This window comes from Canis lupus, chromosome 8 (assembly GCF_003254725.2).
Source record: "Canis lupus dingo isolate Sandy chromosome 8, ASM325472v2, whole genome shotgun sequence".
In the NCBI taxonomy this organism is placed as follows: domain Eukaryota; kingdom Metazoa; phylum Chordata; class Mammalia; order Carnivora; family Canidae; genus Canis; species Canis lupus.
This window is the reverse complement of record NC_064250.1, coordinates 12,520,714-12,540,910: the sequence shown is the minus strand read 5'-3', so window position 1 is coordinate 12,540,910 and position 20,197 is coordinate 12,520,714. Positions and strand designations below refer to the sequence as shown.

At 40.4% G+C, this 20,197-nt stretch overlaps 1 protein-coding gene and 1 long non-coding RNA gene across 7 annotated transcripts in view; one reads left to right on the top strand and one right to left on the bottom strand.

Moving 5' to 3' along the window:
- The window catches only part of NPAS3 (neuronal PAS domain protein 3), an 853,690-nt gene that overhangs the window by 278,223 nt on the left and 555,270 nt on the right, over positions 1-20,197 (bottom strand). The gene's annotated exons all lie outside the window — the stretch shown is intronic.
- LOC125755543 (uncharacterized) lies at positions 5,658-13,452 on the top strand. Its single transcript, XR_007412266.1, has 2 exons — positions 5,658-5,780; positions 12,509-13,452. It is a non-coding gene; the product is annotated as an uncharacterized LOC125755543 (long non-coding RNA).

The following is a 20,197-nucleotide window of genomic DNA, read 5'->3' as shown; positions in this document are numbered from 1 at the left end:
TATTAGGACAAAATTAGGATATTGATCCCACCCTCAGAACTTTTCTCCTCTATTATGAATATTATATATAGTACAAAAACAGTTACTATGCTTTTTTATGAGTAGTCAGCCATCCAATACTCAGATAATGTTATGAGTTGAACTGTATCCTCCTCAAATTCATATATTGAAGTCCCAACACTATTACTTTGAAATTGACTTTATTCAAAAATAGGATTGTTGTACGTGATCAAGTTAAGATGAAGTTATTGGTTAGGCCATAATCCAATATGACCAGTATCCCTATAAAAAGGAGAAATGTAGACACAGACACACACACATACAGGAAGAATGCCATGTGAACATGAAGTCAGAGAATGTGGTGATGCATCCACAAACAAAAGAACACTAAAGATCACTGCAAACCACCAGAAACTAGGAGAGGCTTAGAACAGACACTCTCTCACATCCCTCAGAAGGCTCTAAACCCTCACAAAACCTTGATCTCAGACTTCTAGCCTCTGAACTTAGACTGTACATTTCTGTCATTTAAGCCTTCCAGTTTGTAGTACTTTTTTTTTTTTTTAGAAACAGAGAGAAGGATCGAAAATCCCCAGCAGGCTCCATGCCCAGTGCAGAGCCCAATATAAGGTTTCATCATACAATATTGAAATCATGACCTGAACTAAAATCAAGAGATGGACGCCCAACTGACTGAGCCAGCCAGGTGATACCAGTTTGTAGTACTTTTTAAAGCAGCCCTACCGAACTAATATAGATTTCATATTCCTCATAAAGGATGAATGATGATACATCAGGGAAGAACCATGAGCTTTGGGGCCATGTGACTGGATTTGAAGCTAGATTCTGCTTATTATAGATTAAATGGATCAAGTAATTTTTTGCATGTCAATTTCTTTTTTCTGTAAAATGGAGAGAGATATTGGTATGTACTTTATTAGGTTGTTATGAATATTAATATCAAGCCAATTCTGGAGTGCCTACTATATATATGTGTATGTGTGTGTGTGTGTGTGTGTGTGTGTGGAATAGGGTGGTGAACAAAACAGATCTTGTTCCTGCCCTCATGGAGTTCAGAGTTTAGTAGGAGGGGACAGAAAAAACAGTTACACAAATACATATGCATTAAAACTTATGTTAAGTGTTATGAAGGAAAGGAATAGGGTGTAACTATAGAGTTTTAAGGGGTGTTGGAGAGGACAGTGCCTTCATGGTCAGACAAAGCCTTTCTGAGAAAGTGACATTTAAGCTGAGACCTCATTGATAAGAAGGTGCAAAACATGAGGGGATGAACTACATCAAATTCCCAGGATTCTACCCGAATCAGAGTAGGTATTTGATTAAAGACATTTACAATTGTTATTGGCCACTATATGTCTCATACTAGAATCTCTTGTGTGGGGACATAAGAGCATCCATTCGCCTGGCATTCAAGGTCCTCCAGGACCTTTCTTTCTATCCTATTTCTCTTGTCCACCATGTAGGTCTGTTCTGGCTCTGGCCCTACAAGGTAGGCCCATTTTTTTTTTTTTTAATTTTTATTTATGATAGTCACACAGAGAGAGAGAGAGGGGCAGAGACACAGGCAGAGGGAGAAGCAGGCTCCACGCACTGGGAGCCCGACGTGGGATTCGATCCCGGGTCTCCAGGATTGCGCCCCGGGCCAAAGGCAGGCGCCAAACCGCTGCGCCACCCAGGGATCCCAGGTAGGCCCATTTTGAATCGAAGACAGGCACTGATCTTTCTTCTTCTACAGCAAGAATTTAGTTCCTTGGTCTCCCTGTGGCCAGTGTCTTTTTATAATATCCAAGGTTTCCTCTATCCCTCCAAGAATATGACACCAGATCCAAATTCAATTACTACTCTCTGTAACCTCCAAGATTTTTAATCCCCATGCCTTGAGCCCTGCCATCTTCTCTTTCAACTCTAATCACATATCATCCCCACACCAGTCTATCCAGATCCATTCAGGGAGTACTTCTGATCTTGAATAAGACAATTCTCCTCCGCTGGGTCACTAAGACACTGGATCTATACCATAAAAGTACTTCAGCCTGCCTCGACTTACTGTATTTGTCTGATCTCTCCTACTGGATTATAAAGAACTCTGAAGACAGAGTCTTTGTCTAACTATCTTGAGGGCCAAAAGGAATGTGGGGTGGTTCATAACATGGCTAAAGCTTAACTGCCACTTGGTTCATGGACATTCTAAGAAGGTAGCAGAGTTAAGAAAGACATACCAGACATAAATAGTAAACATGAGTCTTACATATTTCCCCATCACATACAGATATAAAACATTCAGATAAGAAATAAGAAAGGAGCACGTGCCAATTAACATCTTTCATTTCTCCCACAGAACAAACACTTCATTCACTGTTTATTTCGGCCAACGCAAAACATGCATGTGGGAAAATTATTTTCCTTCACTTTCTTAACATACATAGTGGTGATGGATATAAGTAAAGGGTAGAACGGGATACATACAGTAAAAATAGCTGATGTTCTGTTTTCATTCAGTTTTGCTATAAAAGACAATTAATGTACATTCTAAAATGTGCTCTTCTGGGCCTGAATGTCTTTGTCTGGAAAATGGGGGTATTATTTCCTACCTTGATCTTTTTTCCAAGAGCATAAGATGAATTTGTTATGCCCTCCTCAGTGGATAGCGAGAGTTAAGAGTAGAGGTGTTTTTATTATCTTGCTATAATAAAGAGAAGGTTGTATCAAACTATTCCTGCTATGCCGCTACAGTTATTCGGAGAGGAACATTTCTCACCCACAGGGATGCAACTACATGACTGCATCAAATTGAAGGTGAACCCTGCAAGGTGGCTAAGGCACTTCAAATAACATAGGCCATCAGGAGAAGACATTTTTTTTTAAGACAAGAAAAAAGGATTCTGATCCAGTATTTATAATTACATTTACTGGTTATCTGAAATATGATATTTCATCCCCTGAAATGATTTCACATGTCACATCAATTTCTAAAGAAAGTCTCCTCTCAATAATTTTGTCTGCCCATACATTTATGGATTTTTACCAGAAGGCTATGTCAAATACGAGCACTTAATTCAGAGCAAACACTATGTGCGTGTGTGTTTTTAAAGGCTTCTAAACCATATTAAATTTTCATTCATATAGGTACACAGAGACACATATTAAATAAACCCTCTACAAGAAGAACCCGGCTAGCAATGCAGCAAGAGATTTCCAAAGGGCCGAATTTATTACAAATTAATCAAATAGGTAAGATGGATCATAATGGATATTCCAGCCAATGTAAACCGAGAGAGAGAAAAAAAGCACCAGCAGCAAGTCAAGAGCCAAATGTTTCTGTTTTGATTTATTTAGCATTTCCGAGATGTTTCTTCTATGGGGAACAATATGCAAGGCATTGGAAATTCAGAAGGCACATCTTTTGTGTACCATAAAAATGTGCTGCTAACCTACAATACCCTTATAGAAATACAATTCAATAAGAAACTCAGTTGGGAAGATGTCTCAATAGAACAACATGAAAAAAATGGTCAATACCAGAATGATTTACTTTACTTTTACAAGGGATTTTGATGCCACGAATAGAAATGCCTTTGGAACTTATAAAATCCAGATAAACAGAGAGCCACAGTTTTAATTCTTACACAACTCTAATGTGCCTTTTTTTTTTTTTTAAGCAGATCATCTCTCTAAATCGTCACTTCTATCAGCCTATCGCCCGAGCAGTGTTAGAGCACTCAGCCCTGAGGGCAAAGATAAGTCTTCACCATTGTCACATGCAGCACACACATATTCAGACATATCATGCTGAATGGGAATACGGTACTTTGTAGAAGCAGAACTGATTCCTGCAGAATATCCTGAGATACTTATCAAGCTGTTAAAGGAGACATCAGTCTTTTGTCTGTATTGCCCTTGACACATCCTCAAGGAAAGTATCTGGAAATTCTTTGTCTTCTGAAGAACCCTCGGACCTCTTAGGTCTAATGTAGGTTAAGTGCTCCACAGATCTCCCTAGAATAGAAAAGCACCTTGGAAATGATAGTCTGGCTCACTAGATACACATATAATCCAAGTGCTAATTCTGAAGATCCTGTTAGTTGAAGAGGCGGCAGCCAACCGCCGAAGCTTCAGACAAAATTGGCCTTGGATGGGGAAAAAGCTGGAATTCTACCCTAAAATTTATCAGAGACAACCACCTCTAAAAACCCAACAAGGGTAAAACGTATAAAGGTGAATTACCACATCATCATCCAATTATCATGACTTGTTCTGTCAAGGGTAAATGACTACCTCGCAGCATTCGGTGTTGGCTTACTGATTGGTGTGTGCAGTACCCAGCGGCCCCCGCCTTGCCCCCCAACTCGGGAGGTGTGTGGACCATTTCATTATACCCTTGCAGCTGTATGTGCATCTCCCTGCCCATTCTGGAGGCATCAAGTGAAAACGGATACATTATTGGAGATTACTGGGCATTGCCGAAAAAAGAATTATGCTATCTGCACCCCCCAACACCGAAAACACAGAAAAAAATCACCATGTTTAACTGTTGTCATAATTGAAACTCGATTCAATTCACAAACTTGAAATGGCACTTATCACTTCCTCGTCTTTCCTGCCCGTTTCATTCTCCACGAAGTCATCTGATAGAACTTTACACAAATCTCTTGCGGATAAACATTTCCAGTTCACTTTTTTTCTTCCCACAGATAAATCACAGTAAATGCAGAATTCTTTTTACTTCATCACAGATTTAAAGAAACAAAACAAACCTCCCTCAGCAGATTAAACAAAACAACCAAACTCAGACAGCAAAGAGGCACGCACAGCATCTGAGATTAATGGACCCACATTTCATCTCAAAGTGCTTTCTTGGCATAAACAATACATAAGGGTCACCTTATCCACCACTGAAGTGTAGCCCCCTCTGAGGCACGGAAACTATATAACAGAAGAAGCACTCAGTCATTCTTGAGGGCAAGGGAAGGCGACCTTTTTACCATCCTGGTAGCTTGGAGTTTCAACCCTGATCCAATCTCCCACACTCCTTCGACAGGTTGAAGATAGAACAGAACAACTAGACTGGAGTCCCTCTCTGGGTTTGGCGGATTGATCCGACCAACTAATTTAACCAGAAGTAGCGGAAAGATGCTGGAAGGAGAGACAAGGCCATTGGTGAGTCCTCAGAGCTGACTGGGGCACCCCCACTTTTCTCCTTCCCAATTAGTCTGGATACAACTGAGGTACAGTGAAACCCTGTACTGGTGGAAAGACTGGCCCCTAACTTAGACATGACTATCCCAAGAAAGCAACTGTTGAGCTTGGTGGAGCCACTTTGGGTTACTGCAGAGGGGAATATTAGCATGATTTAGACTCTGACACAAGTGTGGGTGTTATTTCAAAATGTACAGTCGGCCAAAGCGAGTGACTTGAAGAACACAGATGTATATTGTATCCACGAGGAAGATATGCTATGGGAACATCCCTAAGTTATCATTTTCTAGGTACTTAGGTTTCAAGTACTTTGTATCTCACTTTATCCACCAACAACCTTACAATGTCTGTATTTGTACTCTTATTTCCGTTTTACACATGAGCACAATGGGGTTTGGAGAATTCAGTGTCCTGTGTTACATCACCAGTGGGTGGGAGAGCTTGAATTAGAACCATATGGTTCTGACCTCAAATTCCATGCCAGCTCCATTCCACCATTCAACCCTGTGGGTGAAGTCTGGGGCAGCTGGCAGGACTTGGATTGCTTCCTGGACCTCTGGAAGGTAGGCTGCAGATGGCTGTGAGGGAAATGAGCACATAAGCATGGCAGAGACCCAGGAGAGTGATGAGGGGAGCTGAAGGAAGCTGGGGAACAAGAGAAGAGAAGAAAAAGTAGAAACAAAGCTCAGAGAAGGCCTGAGAGTTCTGGGATGGCAGGCTGGGGCAGTGAGGCCAAGAAGGATCCAAAGGGACATGAGCACAAAAGGAAAGTAAAACCAAAGTACGTCAAATCTGTTGGGATGAGGCTGGTTAAAGACTTGACTGGAGTCATGAGGGAGATGCAGGAGTTAGCTAGAGAGGTGAAGAAGCTGCAGCAAGGAGCAGTGATTCCAGGTTGAGGGAATTTAATTTTTAGCAAAGACATGATGACACAGAACAAAATCCTTGATATCTGTGTATACCCCGTGGGTGTGAGTGGAAAGGGTAAAAGGATGTAGCGTAGAGTGAGGATGCCCTGTGAGTATCTCAAAGCTCTCTCGCCTTCCAGTGTCAGACTTGGAGTGTTGGCTTGAACTCAAATGCCTGAGACGATGAGGGCTCAGTAGGTCAGGCCTGAGAGTCACCTTGATGCACGCTTACACAAGCACCCCCGTCCTAATATCAAATTCAATTATTCACCCTGAAATTGAAAATCCTTCTTACCCTTCCCATCAACTAATGTACTGAATCCTGTTCCCCTGTGATTTATCTTCCCTCTGGCCGTTTACCCCCAGGGCCTCTGCATCCACTTATGAACAACTCAGTGGAAAACCTCCCAGCACAACGAGGCTGTTCAGCTGCCCACACTGCCTACATCCTCTCAGCATGTGTACACTGAATATACAGTGAACTTAATTGGGACTTGATATGTGATTTTGTGAAAGCATTCTTCAGCCATTTCATTTATTACTCTCCAAGTGAGTGATAGCATCTTTTGCCATCAGTCAGGAGTTGTTTCATCTGGTTTCACTTTATGGTCTCTGGCACATGGTGGATGTTCTACAGCTGCCTGGGGCTGGGAGGAGGACGTTGAACTGGCTTGGGGGTTAGTGTGCTGGGGAGGGCCGAGGGTTGGGAATTAGATATGTTCCATACATTACACATTTACCGAGGACCTATTGTGTGCTCAATGCTGCACTATGTGCTGGGAATGGGAAGGTCAATGAAAAACAGCATCTCTGTATAACATTAACAGGTGCTCACAGTAAGGCCTGGCGGTGGGCACTAGATGGAACAATGCGTAAAGAGATCATGGTGATATGGTGTGGTAAACGTGGAAAGGAGCCTAAGCCCTTGGTGCCATAGGGCATGATAGAAGTGCAAAGAAGGGATGATGAGCTAACAGGGCAGGATCCAAAAGCTGTCAGGGAACTTTTACTAAATGAAATAATAGGTCTGAATTAAACCTTGAAGGAAAAGCTTTATAGGTAAAGAAAAAGGGGGGTAAGGGAAGGGCATCCCTGGAAGATAAAACAATCTGAGCCAAGGACCAGAAACATGAAAGAGATATCCATGGGAAACTCTGCCCACAGCTCCCTTAACTACCATACTGGCAGGCAATTCCCTCAAACTCTGGCCTTCCATAACTCTAGCATATAATAAAGGTCTAATGACATAATTCACATGAAAGTCATGCTATAAACTGTAAAGCACCATACAAAAGTAATATATTTTAAGACTGTCATTTCAATAGTTTTTTGGCGAATTGGAAATAGACTTGAGGGAATCTTTGGGAATTGAGCTGAGGCTTTTTGCTAGGGGTTGTTGACCTGTGTTTTTTAGGACAAGTTGGGAGGAACCCATAAGAAATCCCATTAAGATGAGCAAAATAGAACTACTTGATTTATAAGTTGGCCAATATCATAAACATTAACATGTTTGTGTTAACTCTCTCAAAACCACTAGGGGGTTTTCAGTGAGCACAGGAAGTCAATAACGAATACCTAATCCAAGAAGCCACAGCGGTTCCTCCATCAACAGTGTCAGAATTGTTTAATATTTATTCACTACCTCTTTTACATTCAATACAGTCCATTCTCCTGCCTTGGTAGATGGTAAACTAAATAATTCCATGCTGGGAGACTAAGACCGGGTACAGAATATGGGGGATGAGTTGAGAGAATGAAGAAATCTTTTCCCCTAGCAGTTGACCACTTTGCCTATGCCACCTTCTTTTTGCTGAAGCAGCCTTGGCAGCTAGGCAGGGAAGAAGCAATTAGTAAAATTCTGTGGTAATTCTCCAGAAGAATTCTTAGTTTAATCAAAATGATCAGAACCACCACCATAATTTTTAACTAATGTGATTAAGAGCTCACTAGATACTGAGATGCATTCTATGGGCTTTGCACGTACACCTATACAATAAACACAATAATTTTAGGAGGTGCTTATTATCGTTAGCCCTGCTTTAAGGATAAGGCAAGTGAGGCTCAGAGAGGTTTTATAACTTGCCCAAGGATTCTCCCCACAGCAGAAAGAACTGAGTTGCTATAATCTATTCCATGGTATGTAGTTTCATTGGGGAAATGGGTAGGAGACAGGACACCTTGCATTCAGTAAATGGTAGAAGAATGCAAACAGACTAAGGAATGGATACCTCTCTCCTTTTTAATTCCAAACGGCTCCTTTTAAAACCCCCTTGAAAGGAAAGAGGAAATATTTAAGTGAAAGATTTTCCAAGCGTCTCAATATCTACCACACTTTATGATATTACACATAGTACCAGAGGAAAGTTAAACACACAGGCTCTGGGAAGATTGTGTCAAAACCAACTTTGTCACCAACAGCTATGGTAAGGCGTATAACCCTGGGTAAGGGTATTTGGCCTTAGGTTTCTCATTGTAAAATGGGCTTGATAAATACCTACTTGGCAAGCTAGTGGAGATGATATGCAGAGGTTAGTGTGTGTGTATATATTGTATCATGCCTCATAGAAAGTGTTAAAAAGAGGCAGTTACAGTCATTATATAACTTTCTTTATATTTAGCACATGGTTATGCATCTATGTCAGTTATTAAACAAGAACAATCTCGATGCGCTATACCAATGTTTGAGGACATGTGAATAAAATACTGTTAATAAATAGAATAAAAAGCTGTTTAAAAACAGGAAAAAAAGATAGTAGGGGCATAAGGGGGATAGGAGGCAATCCATGAAGAGCACTAAACCCTGGAAAAGTTCCTAGAAGTTGAACTTATCAGCACTGGTAAGAACAAGAGAACAAACCAAAAGATATGACTATATGTTCCTCAGAAAGGGCCATTGGGCCAGAAGAATGGCCCAATGCAAGGATCAGCAAACTTTTCTATAAAGGGCAAATAGTACTTATTTTAGGTTTGTGAGCCACGTGATCTGCTCAAGTACTCCCCACCAGTGTTGTAGTATGTAAAATGCTCAGGTGAATGGGAATAGCTTCATTCCAGAATATTTATTTGCAAAAACCAGGTGGCAGGCTGGATCTGGCTGGTAGGGGCTGTAAATTACTGTTCCTTGATCCAACAGAACTCCCATTAGTAACTGCTACTGGTAAGAGTTTTAGTACCAAGGTCTAGGAATGATTTTATATACATACATGCATATATACGTATGTGTATATGTATGCAAATATGCCCTTTTAGAATAATCCTTATAATAATGCCATTCTGATTCATTTTCATTCCTTATATTTCCCTGAGTGGAAGGAATGGGAAGAAGTTATAGCCAGAGTGCAGGAAATTGTACCCAAATGGGATATGACCCAGGGGTATGTGGTGGGCATGGCATAGCCCTCCTGTGTGTGTGTATGTGTGCACGTGCATGTGCGCACACACGCCTGCAGAAACACACACACACACACAAGTGACAGCTGAAAAAATACAAGAATAATAAGAATAATCTAGTGATACCAGAACTAAACTAAAAATGAAGAGATCAGGGTCTTTGTCAATGTGACCTTGGGCAAGTCAAGATCTTTGCTTTATTTCCTCTGTATAAAATGGGATTAGACTAAATAGGAAGTCACTTTTAGCTCTAAACATCTATGATTCTAAAATATTGTATGAAAAGATGTAACTGTAGGGCACTTAATATATTCTACAGTATTTTCTACTGATGATTTAGGAAAGTGAATTGAGTCAACTAGAACTGTCATGATTTTAATTGGATTAAAAATGACTTTAATGGGTAATTCATCCAGTAGTTTATAATAATCATATAATTAAATAATCACAGGTATGTCAGTTCAGTCTTAAAGGTTCTTATGATAGAGTGGCAAGTTTTCAGAATAAGGCACAATAAGATCTTTTAGTCACTTGACAGAGCTTTATTTCATGTTATATTTTCAAATATAATTGATTAAATTTTGTGGAACTTTCTTAATGAGGTTAGGTAAAGTAACTTATTTTTAACTTCTCAGGAGATTTGGTTTCCTAATCAATTCACTTAAGCCTTTTTAAGGGGAGAATATTCACTAAAGGAAGTGACATAACCAATTTGAACACCAAAATACTCTCAGTGAGGTGCATATATCCAAATCAATCTAATTGTGAAGCAGGTACAACTAGCTTGGCTCTTATTTATGACTCTGATAACCTCACTTGGCTGAGAGTCTGGAAACTTGGAGAGCACACTGTTTTTCTACTTGAGAGGGACAGGAGGTTGGATTTACAGACTGAGAGGTGAGGGACGAGCAGCCCCATCTACACACAGCTCTGTTGACAAGGCACTATTCCTTACACCAGAGGTTACCTCTGCACACCTTTTGGCTGACCTGAAGCCCCTTGTTAATTCAATTCTGAGTATCTCCTGAGTAGCAGCAGACAATAATGCAGACATGGACAAAACTGTACACAGTTGTGTGAGTGAACTAATGTCCAACAGGGATTATGCTGAGACCACCAAACTCATTTCACTGGTGACCTAATCATATCTCAAACCGGCCCCCTGTGGCTATGAATTTATTAGAATGAAGAATTCTTAAACAATTACTCTTGAGCCTGGGATACATGCTTTTCATCAAGCCTGGGCATGTAGGATTCTCATCCAACTGGTACCAACTACCCAACCCCCTCCCAATCCTTTTTTTCTCCCATTCACTGTGGCTAGTAAAAAGAAAACATGACTTTTCATAACAAGTCCCATTAAAATCTGGAATGTGAGCCTTTTCTTTGTCAGACAGCTCTGGAGCACATGCTAGGAGACAAGAAGGAAGAACCACTTGCCCATTCGGCTTAAATCTGTACTCAGCTCTTCATTCATAAGAACATAATCTTTTCTTCTCCCTTGGAGGGCAGCAGAGTTTAGTGGAAATAGGACAGACTGGAGCAATGGAAAGACCTGGTTTCTAATCCTGGCTTTGCCGTTCTTAGCTGTGTGAAGTTGGGCAAGTTACCTGACCTCCTGAGCTACAGTTCTTCATTTGCAGAAAGAGGGTAATGATAGGACTAACCGAATTTTGTAATTTTAGTACCGATACCTACTGTATTCATCGGGCAGTGGTGATAATTAAAGGAACAAATCAAGCAAAGTGTTTAGTACAGTGCCTGGCACATAAGTACTTAAGAAACAATAGTTTTTATTATTGTGTTTGTATTGTTAGTTTGACTACCTTATAATAAAACCCTAATTCATTGGCAAGTAGGGTACTGCAGATAGTTCGGTGTATATCGTTCATTAGGAACTCATTAGAATTTGAACAATCTTAGTGTCTCATGGTCTTAGCTCACAAATATGGAAGTGAACGGTATTTTTCAATTTCATGCTAAAGCTGATGACAAGTATACTTACCTCGTCTAGGCACTACGTGGCTGGGTGATCAGTGGGTAAATAGAGCTTAATTCCTCTTTTTCAAAGCTCTACCACTGACCCAATAGAAAGACAGTTGTGCTAGGGAGGCTGGCTTTCTGCCCATTTAATTCAAGCTAAAACCTCTTTGTGCTGGAGAGAACATCAGAATTACAAACACACTGGGGTAACGACTCCTTTTTCTTAAGAATCTACCTTGAAATTAATTTTCAAAACCATTTAAAATTATAAATAGCATTAAATATTTTTTTTGTCATATAAGGAACATTGGACTGGATGTTTTTTCTCTTCTATAAAATAAGGACATTCCATGTGATATTCTTTAAGTCTGGTTCCATCTTTATAACTCTTCTTTTTTAAGATTTTATTTATTTATTTGAGAGAGAGACAGAGATAGAGATAGAAAGAGAGAGAGAGAGAGAGAGAGAGAGAGAGAGAGAGAGAGAGCAGGAGCAGGGAGGAGTGGGAAAAGCGGGATCCCAGTGCGGGGCTCAATCCCAGGACCCTGGGATCATGACCTGAGCTGAAGGAAGATGCTTAATGGACTGAGCCACTTAGCCATCCCCCTATTTTTATAATTCTATAAAAATATCTAAATATCTATATAATAGTTTCATATACATGACAAGTAAATTCCTTGCCTAGCTACAGAAAAATGCAGGCTGTTGCTTCTGACCTTGCCACAGAAGAAACCAGAAGTTCTCCTACGGAGAGAGAAATACTTCTCAGCACACACAGGGACACACCAGAATGCAATCCCCACATCAAAATGCTGCTAGAGTTCATAACTCAAATTTCTTTATCCTGTAGCTGCTCAGGGACCCCATTAAATTGTTTTCCACAAATGCCATGAGGCTTGAACCATTTGTTATAACATTTGAGTCATTTATAAGATATTTTGATCCGACAAATCTGGAAGTAGCTGTCTAAAATAAAATACATGACTAATGTCAGCTTCATCTCGTTTCAGATCAAAGCAGGAACACTGTGGAGTCCTACAAAACTTTTCTAGGGTGTTGAATGGATTTCTTTACTCTGGTGCATTGGCAGGAAAGCAACACGCTGTGTCACACAGACTGTACTCTCCTCACTGGAGAGGAGACACTCCACAATTTTGATGTGAGAAACCATTTACAAACTCATGGAGCCAACCAGCTTAAATCTGAAATTAACAATTAGTACAGTACGAAAAATGCTGAAAATTAAGAAGGTACCAGTTAACACAGAAAAGAAGACTGGAAATATTCAGCCCTGTTTTTCTTCTAGCTATGCTGTTCACTTATTGCAGAAGTTTCCTTTCTGTCACAGTGGTAATGAGAGGGATGAAGAAACAAGTGGACAACCTGTTAAAAATGAATCCATACATAGAGGGATGCTATTCAGCTCATCCTGGGTGGACCAGCAGTGTGCATATAAACTGGACGCTTGACCAGCCACACCCCAGACCTGATGGAATCAGAATTTCAGAGGGTGGGACACAGTAATTGGGTTTTAACAAGCCCTCTAGGTGGCCGATACATGATAATGTGTGAGCAGCACAGAAGTAAAATACTACAAAAGCAAAAATGCCTGCTGTCACAGCAATCCCCCTATAGAAAAAATTCAGTTTTTTTCCTGCAAGAATGAGTAGTCTTGCCACCAAAGCATCCTTCCATCTCTTTGACCCTTCTTGAGTTCAGGTACTCCATTTATTTCCTCTAGCATTTTCAGCAGACTTCCCCGGCTACCAGTGAGCAGGACTCTGTTCATTCTGTTCATTTTAATCAAGTCTTTATCCATCACAATTTTTTTTAATGCACAAGGAACTGGTGGCCATCATCTGTCTAACCACCAAAGATGAGATATAATAGCATATCCAAGAATCATGCCAAAAATGCCACCAAACACACCTTTAAAATAAAGATTTTTGTGGCATTTTATGTCCTTTGATCTTCTTTAGAAATTTGGCCCTTTTCCTTACTGATTAAACTGCAATTTTTCTAAAATAGCTTGTAATTGAATTATCCAGTGGAACATGCCAAAAGGGATCAAAAGCGATGGAAATAAAAATAGGAAGTTGTATAATTTACAATACAAATGATTTGGTTGCTGAGGTTTTGATCAAATCAAACAAAGCAATAAAATAACAGGTGATTGAATTACATGGAAAGATAATGTATTGGATTTGAAGACTCTGATGCTTCTTGGTAAAGTCTGTTGAATTCACAGCTGTACCGTCTGCTTCTCCCCTGGGAGATAGGGCTCTCAGGGGGCTTTCCCCCTACTCAGGAGCCCTGAAGGCTATGAACACTTCCTTTTTTGAAGAAAAACAACCTCACAAGGAAATATGAAATGGGGAGTTTCTGGTAAATTATACACTCATCACCATCATAAAAATGAAAACAACACAAAACCCCTCAGAATTGCTGGAAGTATTTCACCTAAGGAAGTGCTTAGATGAGAGCTTAAAACTCATTCACCCTCCCCTTCATGCCTAAGTGACCACGGAAACACAGAAGAGAGGAAGAAATAGATATTTTACACATTGATAAAGAATACACAAACCATCAATTGATCACGTGAGGGTTCACCTCTTGCCTTATAATTTTCTAAATACCTTATTAATATCCTCACAAACCTATGTCAAGCACCCATGTTCACCTCAGAGAGGACAGGTGGGAGTTCCCCAGCAAGCCCAGGTGAGATAGAGTCCAGCTAAGAATCTGTGGTACACTTAACCCGAAAAGATCAATATCTCCTTAATGCACAGATAATGCAAACTCCTCTTGCCCTACTCAGGGCTTTCAGAAACAGACAATACCATTATTAACACCTAACCCGTGTATTATTTCCAGAAAATGAATTCTATGACATAATGAGGAACTGTGTATCCTTTTCAAAGTTAGGGTTGCTACCTGGGCAAAGCCAGGCCCCGCTTCCCCACCGCCTCCGGGACCTGGAAATGATTTAATTTATTGCTCTGGGGAGAAGGAGGGAACTTTTGGCTACTGAACTTTCCAGACAAGCTCTGAATCAGAGGCGACTGTGAACACATCAGTAAGAAATAGAAGCCTTGAATCCCTTTCCTGGGGTCTGGTTTTGATGGATGTGGAGGCTCCTAAAGGGTGGTGGAGACAAGGTTTAAGCAAACACGTTTTAGGGCACAGATTTTGAAAATTGAGTACCACTGTCCCACCTGCTGTGCTTCATTTCAGAATCCACAGCCATCATTAGCAGAGAACAAACTGCTTTTCCAACTGCACACCACATCGTACTGCTCCAGCTCGTGCTGGAAATTGCAAAGCTCTTATGGAGGAGCATGTCCTGAGAGCACTCTCTCTTTGGCAGACCTTTCTGATTTTTATTATCCAGGGCTGTACTGGGGGAGGGGAGAGGAGAAGTGTGTGCGCACATAGGTTCAGGATATAAAAGCTTTGGAGAGTAGACTTTAAATTTGATGTCATGTTTTCCATTTAAAAATAAATACACGAGGCCGACTCAGAAATCACAGCAATTCTTTAAGTTGAATTTGGCACAAAAGAGACTCCAATGACAGTCATAACCATAGACCTGATAGGCTCCTCTAAACTCTGTCTCACAGACACAGGGAGGCCTGAGGACCTGGGAGGAGCCCTGCCCTCACTGCATGGCTGAACACACTAGGTCCGTCATCATTGCTAGTGCACCAAAGACCAGTGAAATGAACTGTGGCTCCTCCCTGCCCGGTAACTATCACAGTAGGTGAGGCCCAGCTGAAGCTCTGCTTCCACCTCCAGTTTTTCCTGAGAGTCTTCTCCACCCACACTAAGTCCTGGCCTCAGGCTCCAGACCACAAAACCCACCCAGCCAAGCACTTCCTTAAATGGTCATTTTGTACATGACAGAACTAGAATAGGGAGCCACAGAGGAGAGTGAGATTAAAATTAAGATCCAGGCCTTAAGTCTGTCTGCCACCAACAAGCTGTCGGATCAGGGCAAGTCATTCAGTGTCTCTGAATACCTCAGCTTTTTCATTTGTAAAATGGAACTAGTGAGGAAAGAAAAGAGTAAGCTAAATGACTGCTCTAGCCCCTTACAGTTCTTAGACTCTCTTTTCTTCTTGCCCTTGAGGGGTTTATACACTGTGGGGGCGGGGGCGGGGGGGGGGAATGACATATTAAAATTTAACAAGTTAAATAAAACAAAGAAGTCATGAACACAAGGTGATTTGCCCAGAGACAACACAATGCAACCTATGATCAAGACTCGATTCTAACAATACAAATAATGCCAATAATACCACCCCCTGAGGATCTTGAATCCTTCTACTACTTATACATAGGACGTAGCCTCAGTTAAAAATAAGGTCAAGTAACCTTTTAAGGATCAACTGAGATAAATCATACTTTCCTGAGAACAAACAAGCCGCCAGCCTCTCAATCAGTAAAATGCCTCTTACAGCATGAACAGGATGCCACCATCCCACAAACAGGGACAGAGGCCTCAGGGCAGTGAAGGGGTGGATGCCCAGGAGTGAGAGTGAGCCAACCTTGCCACAAAGATGGCTGTGCTTTCAGATTCTGAGGTTCTCCACATCCTCTGATCCCATCTAGATGGGGAGGTTTTCTTCTCACAGCTGTACCACAGTTAAGGGATGCCCAGGAAATTGTGTGGGTCATGAAAGCAATAATATGTACCTTAAAAAGATCATATCTGTTCTCACTTGGACAGTAAGAATGTTACATCCCTCCCCACGTTATGGCTTTAAGCAGCCTTTCCATTTACTGAGTCCCTTGGGGGATTAATGGGGGCTTGCGGCCAAACAGTCTTGTGTGTGTGTGTGTGTGTGTGTGTGTGTGTGTGTGTGTGTGTGCTGGCTTCCTGGACACTGAGAAGTCACCCTAGAGTTGTTTTCACTTTTCAGTGAAAGGGAGGAATGCTTTCTGGAGACTTCTGGATTTACATGGTATAAAACAACAGTATGTTGAATAAACTTGGCTTCAACTCCTCCCCCCCAAACTTGCCTGTTCTTACTCGGTATAACCCTGTAACCCTTTTAAGGCATCACTTTACTTGTTTTCTCCTTCTGGGGAATTCAGGTCTCACCTCTAGGTAGAAGCTTGGTAATGCATCTGGAAGTGATGATTTGTCAGATAATCATAAGGACAGCCATGATTTTTGTTCTGAATTAAATAGCAAGCACTGTGTGTGCAGCTAGTTCCTCTGCCCAAGCAAACTGCTTGTAAATTTTGTTCTGCTTCTTTGGGCTGCAAAGCTTTCCCTGCTGGTTTTGCCATAGCATGGGAAACCCGGAAACCTGAATGTAGGCTGCGCCTTCCTGAAGGAACAATGACGACATTATAGGCTATGGCCACTAGGAAGTTGAACAAAATCTTAGCAAACTTTTCCATGGCAAGCTGAGCATTCTCATAGAAGAGCCCCTTGGCAGCAACCTCAGCTTCTCAGAGTCCAGAGGGCAGTCAGGGAGTAGGGGAAAGGAGGTTAGTCTTAAAAATGACTGAAACCCCAATACATGTGTGTCTGTGTGTGTGTCCACCGAGAAAAGAGAAAGTACAAAGTCCAGACTCAAAACCAGAAGCAAAAGAGAATAGCATAGTTACAGAAAATCTACTTGTCTTAAAGTAAATCTTGATATTTACTAGACAAAGAAGGCAAAAAATTTGCAAATAGAACAAGATCATTGGCACCCTGTAAAGCTGGAAAGAAAATCCAGGCTCCATAGTTGCAGCATATTCTAGAATGAGGGAGAATAAGCTAAAACTGAATAGGAATCACAACTGAAAATTAAACTTGCAAAGCCTCTTACTACTGATTAGACGACAGAATAATCTGACTATGCTTCAGAAGAAACCACACTGGAATTCAGTGACCAGAGTAAGAGGAGGGAGTGGACATTTAAAACACTGAGAATATTAGGCAGGTTCCACTGGCCCAAAATGAGCAGACATAAAATTCTCAAGGTCTATTATACTTATTTCAATGCCCAGTTCTTTTAATTCCCACACAAGATGGCAGTCTAAGGTATTCCTTTTTATTTGATCATGAATAGATACTACCAGAAACATAAAGGAAAATAAGTAGCAGCAAATTCTCTGACATGACATTTTCCCTTTATTAACTTCTCTATAGTAACCAATGATTGTACTTTGTCCTTATATTCTCCTTCTGAGCTAACATTTCAAACACACCAGAATTATTCTTATATCTTTGGGTGAGGGTGGGGTAATCAACAAACTGAAATTCCCTAAAATGGACATCATAGTCCCTAGTGAACATTATTAGACCCACAGCAGTTCAGGTGCTGAGGTAGAAATGACTTTTTTATATAATACTCATAGAGCAAAATAATTTTTTTTCAGTTTGAGTTTAGTGTTGATATCCTTTGGCCTGATTAGACTGTAAAAGCAAATGGCTGGATTCAAAATCCTCAGTGATGACGTTGAGAAAGTTTACACTTGAATGGGAGAAACTGTTCAAAGTCAACAACTCAAGGAATATGAACTTCTAGGGTGTGAAAGGAAAAGAAAATATGAAACAGAGTTTCCACATCAAGTATGGTGAGTAAAAATTGTCTCTCCACGCACTGATCTAGTGAGACCTGAGCTTTCTCTCCTTGTGACAGTCAGCAAACCTTTGATGATTATTATGATCATGAGATAAAGGGTTAAATGGATCATAACCTGTGGCTTCCAGATGCTTACCATATACTGATGTCTATAAACATAACCTTTAATAATATTAATAGAAATAAATACAAATAAAATCTGTAGATTTATTTAATAGAAGATAGGTGGTATGGAAAAATGTCAGACTGTGATGTTATAACCAGCATGTTATTTGTTAACAGTTAGTGGAGAGTGTTTGGTACTATAAAAACAAGCAAACAAACCCCAATCATATATTTAATTGTGAAATATAAGGAGTCTTCCTTTCAATGCTTCCTTCTAAATTGATTTTACTTGTGTTTCACATCGCAGTTGCAGAAAGTCATATATATGTATACCGACATGAAAATATGTCTCCTGTGCAATTAACATGCATTCATTCAACAAGTATTTACTGAATACCTATGAGACGCCCACAGATTGTATTCTGGAATTAGGAGACAGAGCAACACATAATACAGGTGAATTCTCTGTCCTTATAAAGCTCATATCTGGCTTGGAGAGACAGACAATATGTAAATATATAGTATTTCAGGAGACAATCATGGTAATGGTGAAAAATAAGGCCAAGGAGGGAGGAAGATGGAGAGTAGTGAGGGAGCTGGATAGGGGTGGTGGTAGGTTGCTCCTTTATATCAGGTGGCCAGGGAAAGCTTCTTAGAAGATGCCATATGATTAGAGCATTCAAAGAAGAAAGAGCACATGGACATGGAGATGAAGGAAGTCCTGTGAAAGGTAATATAAAGTCCTGAAGGAAGATGAGCTTGGTTCATTCAAACAGCAAGGTCAGTAAGCCAGAGAAAGTGGACAAAGGGGAAGGTGGTGGGAAATAAAGTCAGATAGGCAAGCCGGGCAGGAGAGATCAATCATGAAGAACCTCAGAAGTCATTGGTCATCAGGCTATTTGAATGTCATTGTGTATTTGTGTTCAACAGAATATCCGTGACAGTAAGGAGATATAACTTTTCTAATTTGGAGAAACCTATTCTTTCCTGTGTTAAAGAAACAAGACAAATCTGGTTGACTTGAGTATGGCTTAATTATTTTTAATTTAATTTTTGGTAACTAATTTTTAACCCACCCACCAAAAACTCCACTTGTGTGGTAAGACAGTACAGATGGGCTTCTGAGGGATATGGAAATTAATCCCAATTCTGCTGAGAGACCTTTTAATAACTCATAGGTTTTTTTTTTACCTTGTGTGAATTTCTAGCAAGCAGGCTTTCTTCAAAATTTTCTGAGGAGCATGTCTGTAGGGGATCACAACAGAAATTGCTAAAGCTAGAATGCAGAAACTTTCCTCCCCGCAGCTCCCCCACCAGATAGTACACACCTTTTCTCTACTTCCTCCCATTAAACATTCAACCACTATCAGTTTAGGGCCTATTATGTGACTATAATATTTACATGAAGCTACAGATTTAAATATAAAGTCTTAGATGTTAAACTATATTAATTCTTAGAGTCAGTATTTTACTGGCTATTTATTCCTGTTATTAATAATCTTTTATCAAAAGTACTGATAACACTCTGATCATGATCCCTGAGTAACTGCTTATTAGTATTAACTTGATATTCTTGCTGAACTTCCAAAATGTATATTGAAAGCATTGAAGGCAAATCCTCGTCTAAAATATTTATTTTGGAAAGACACAAATTACTGGCTAGTTTTCCTCTCACCACTTCTTCCGCCTGATTCTGAACTGTCCCTGTAGCTATCAGTTTCCTTCTAAGCCTGGGCTATTGGGTGTTCTTCCCAGAAGATCCCATGGCAAGCTGGTCTTCCACTATTATAACACTAATTATAAGTGCTTAGTTAGTTGTCTGTGACTCCTCCAAAGTCGATATGCACCCATATTGCAGGGGCCGTGTTTATTTTGCTTACTAATGCTTCTCTGATGCCCACAAAAAGTGCCAACACATAGTACGTGCTGAATAAATATTTGCTTAAATCAGCACTTAAGGATACAACTCGGAAAAAAATATGAATTCACAGGATCTTCAAGTCTAACAAT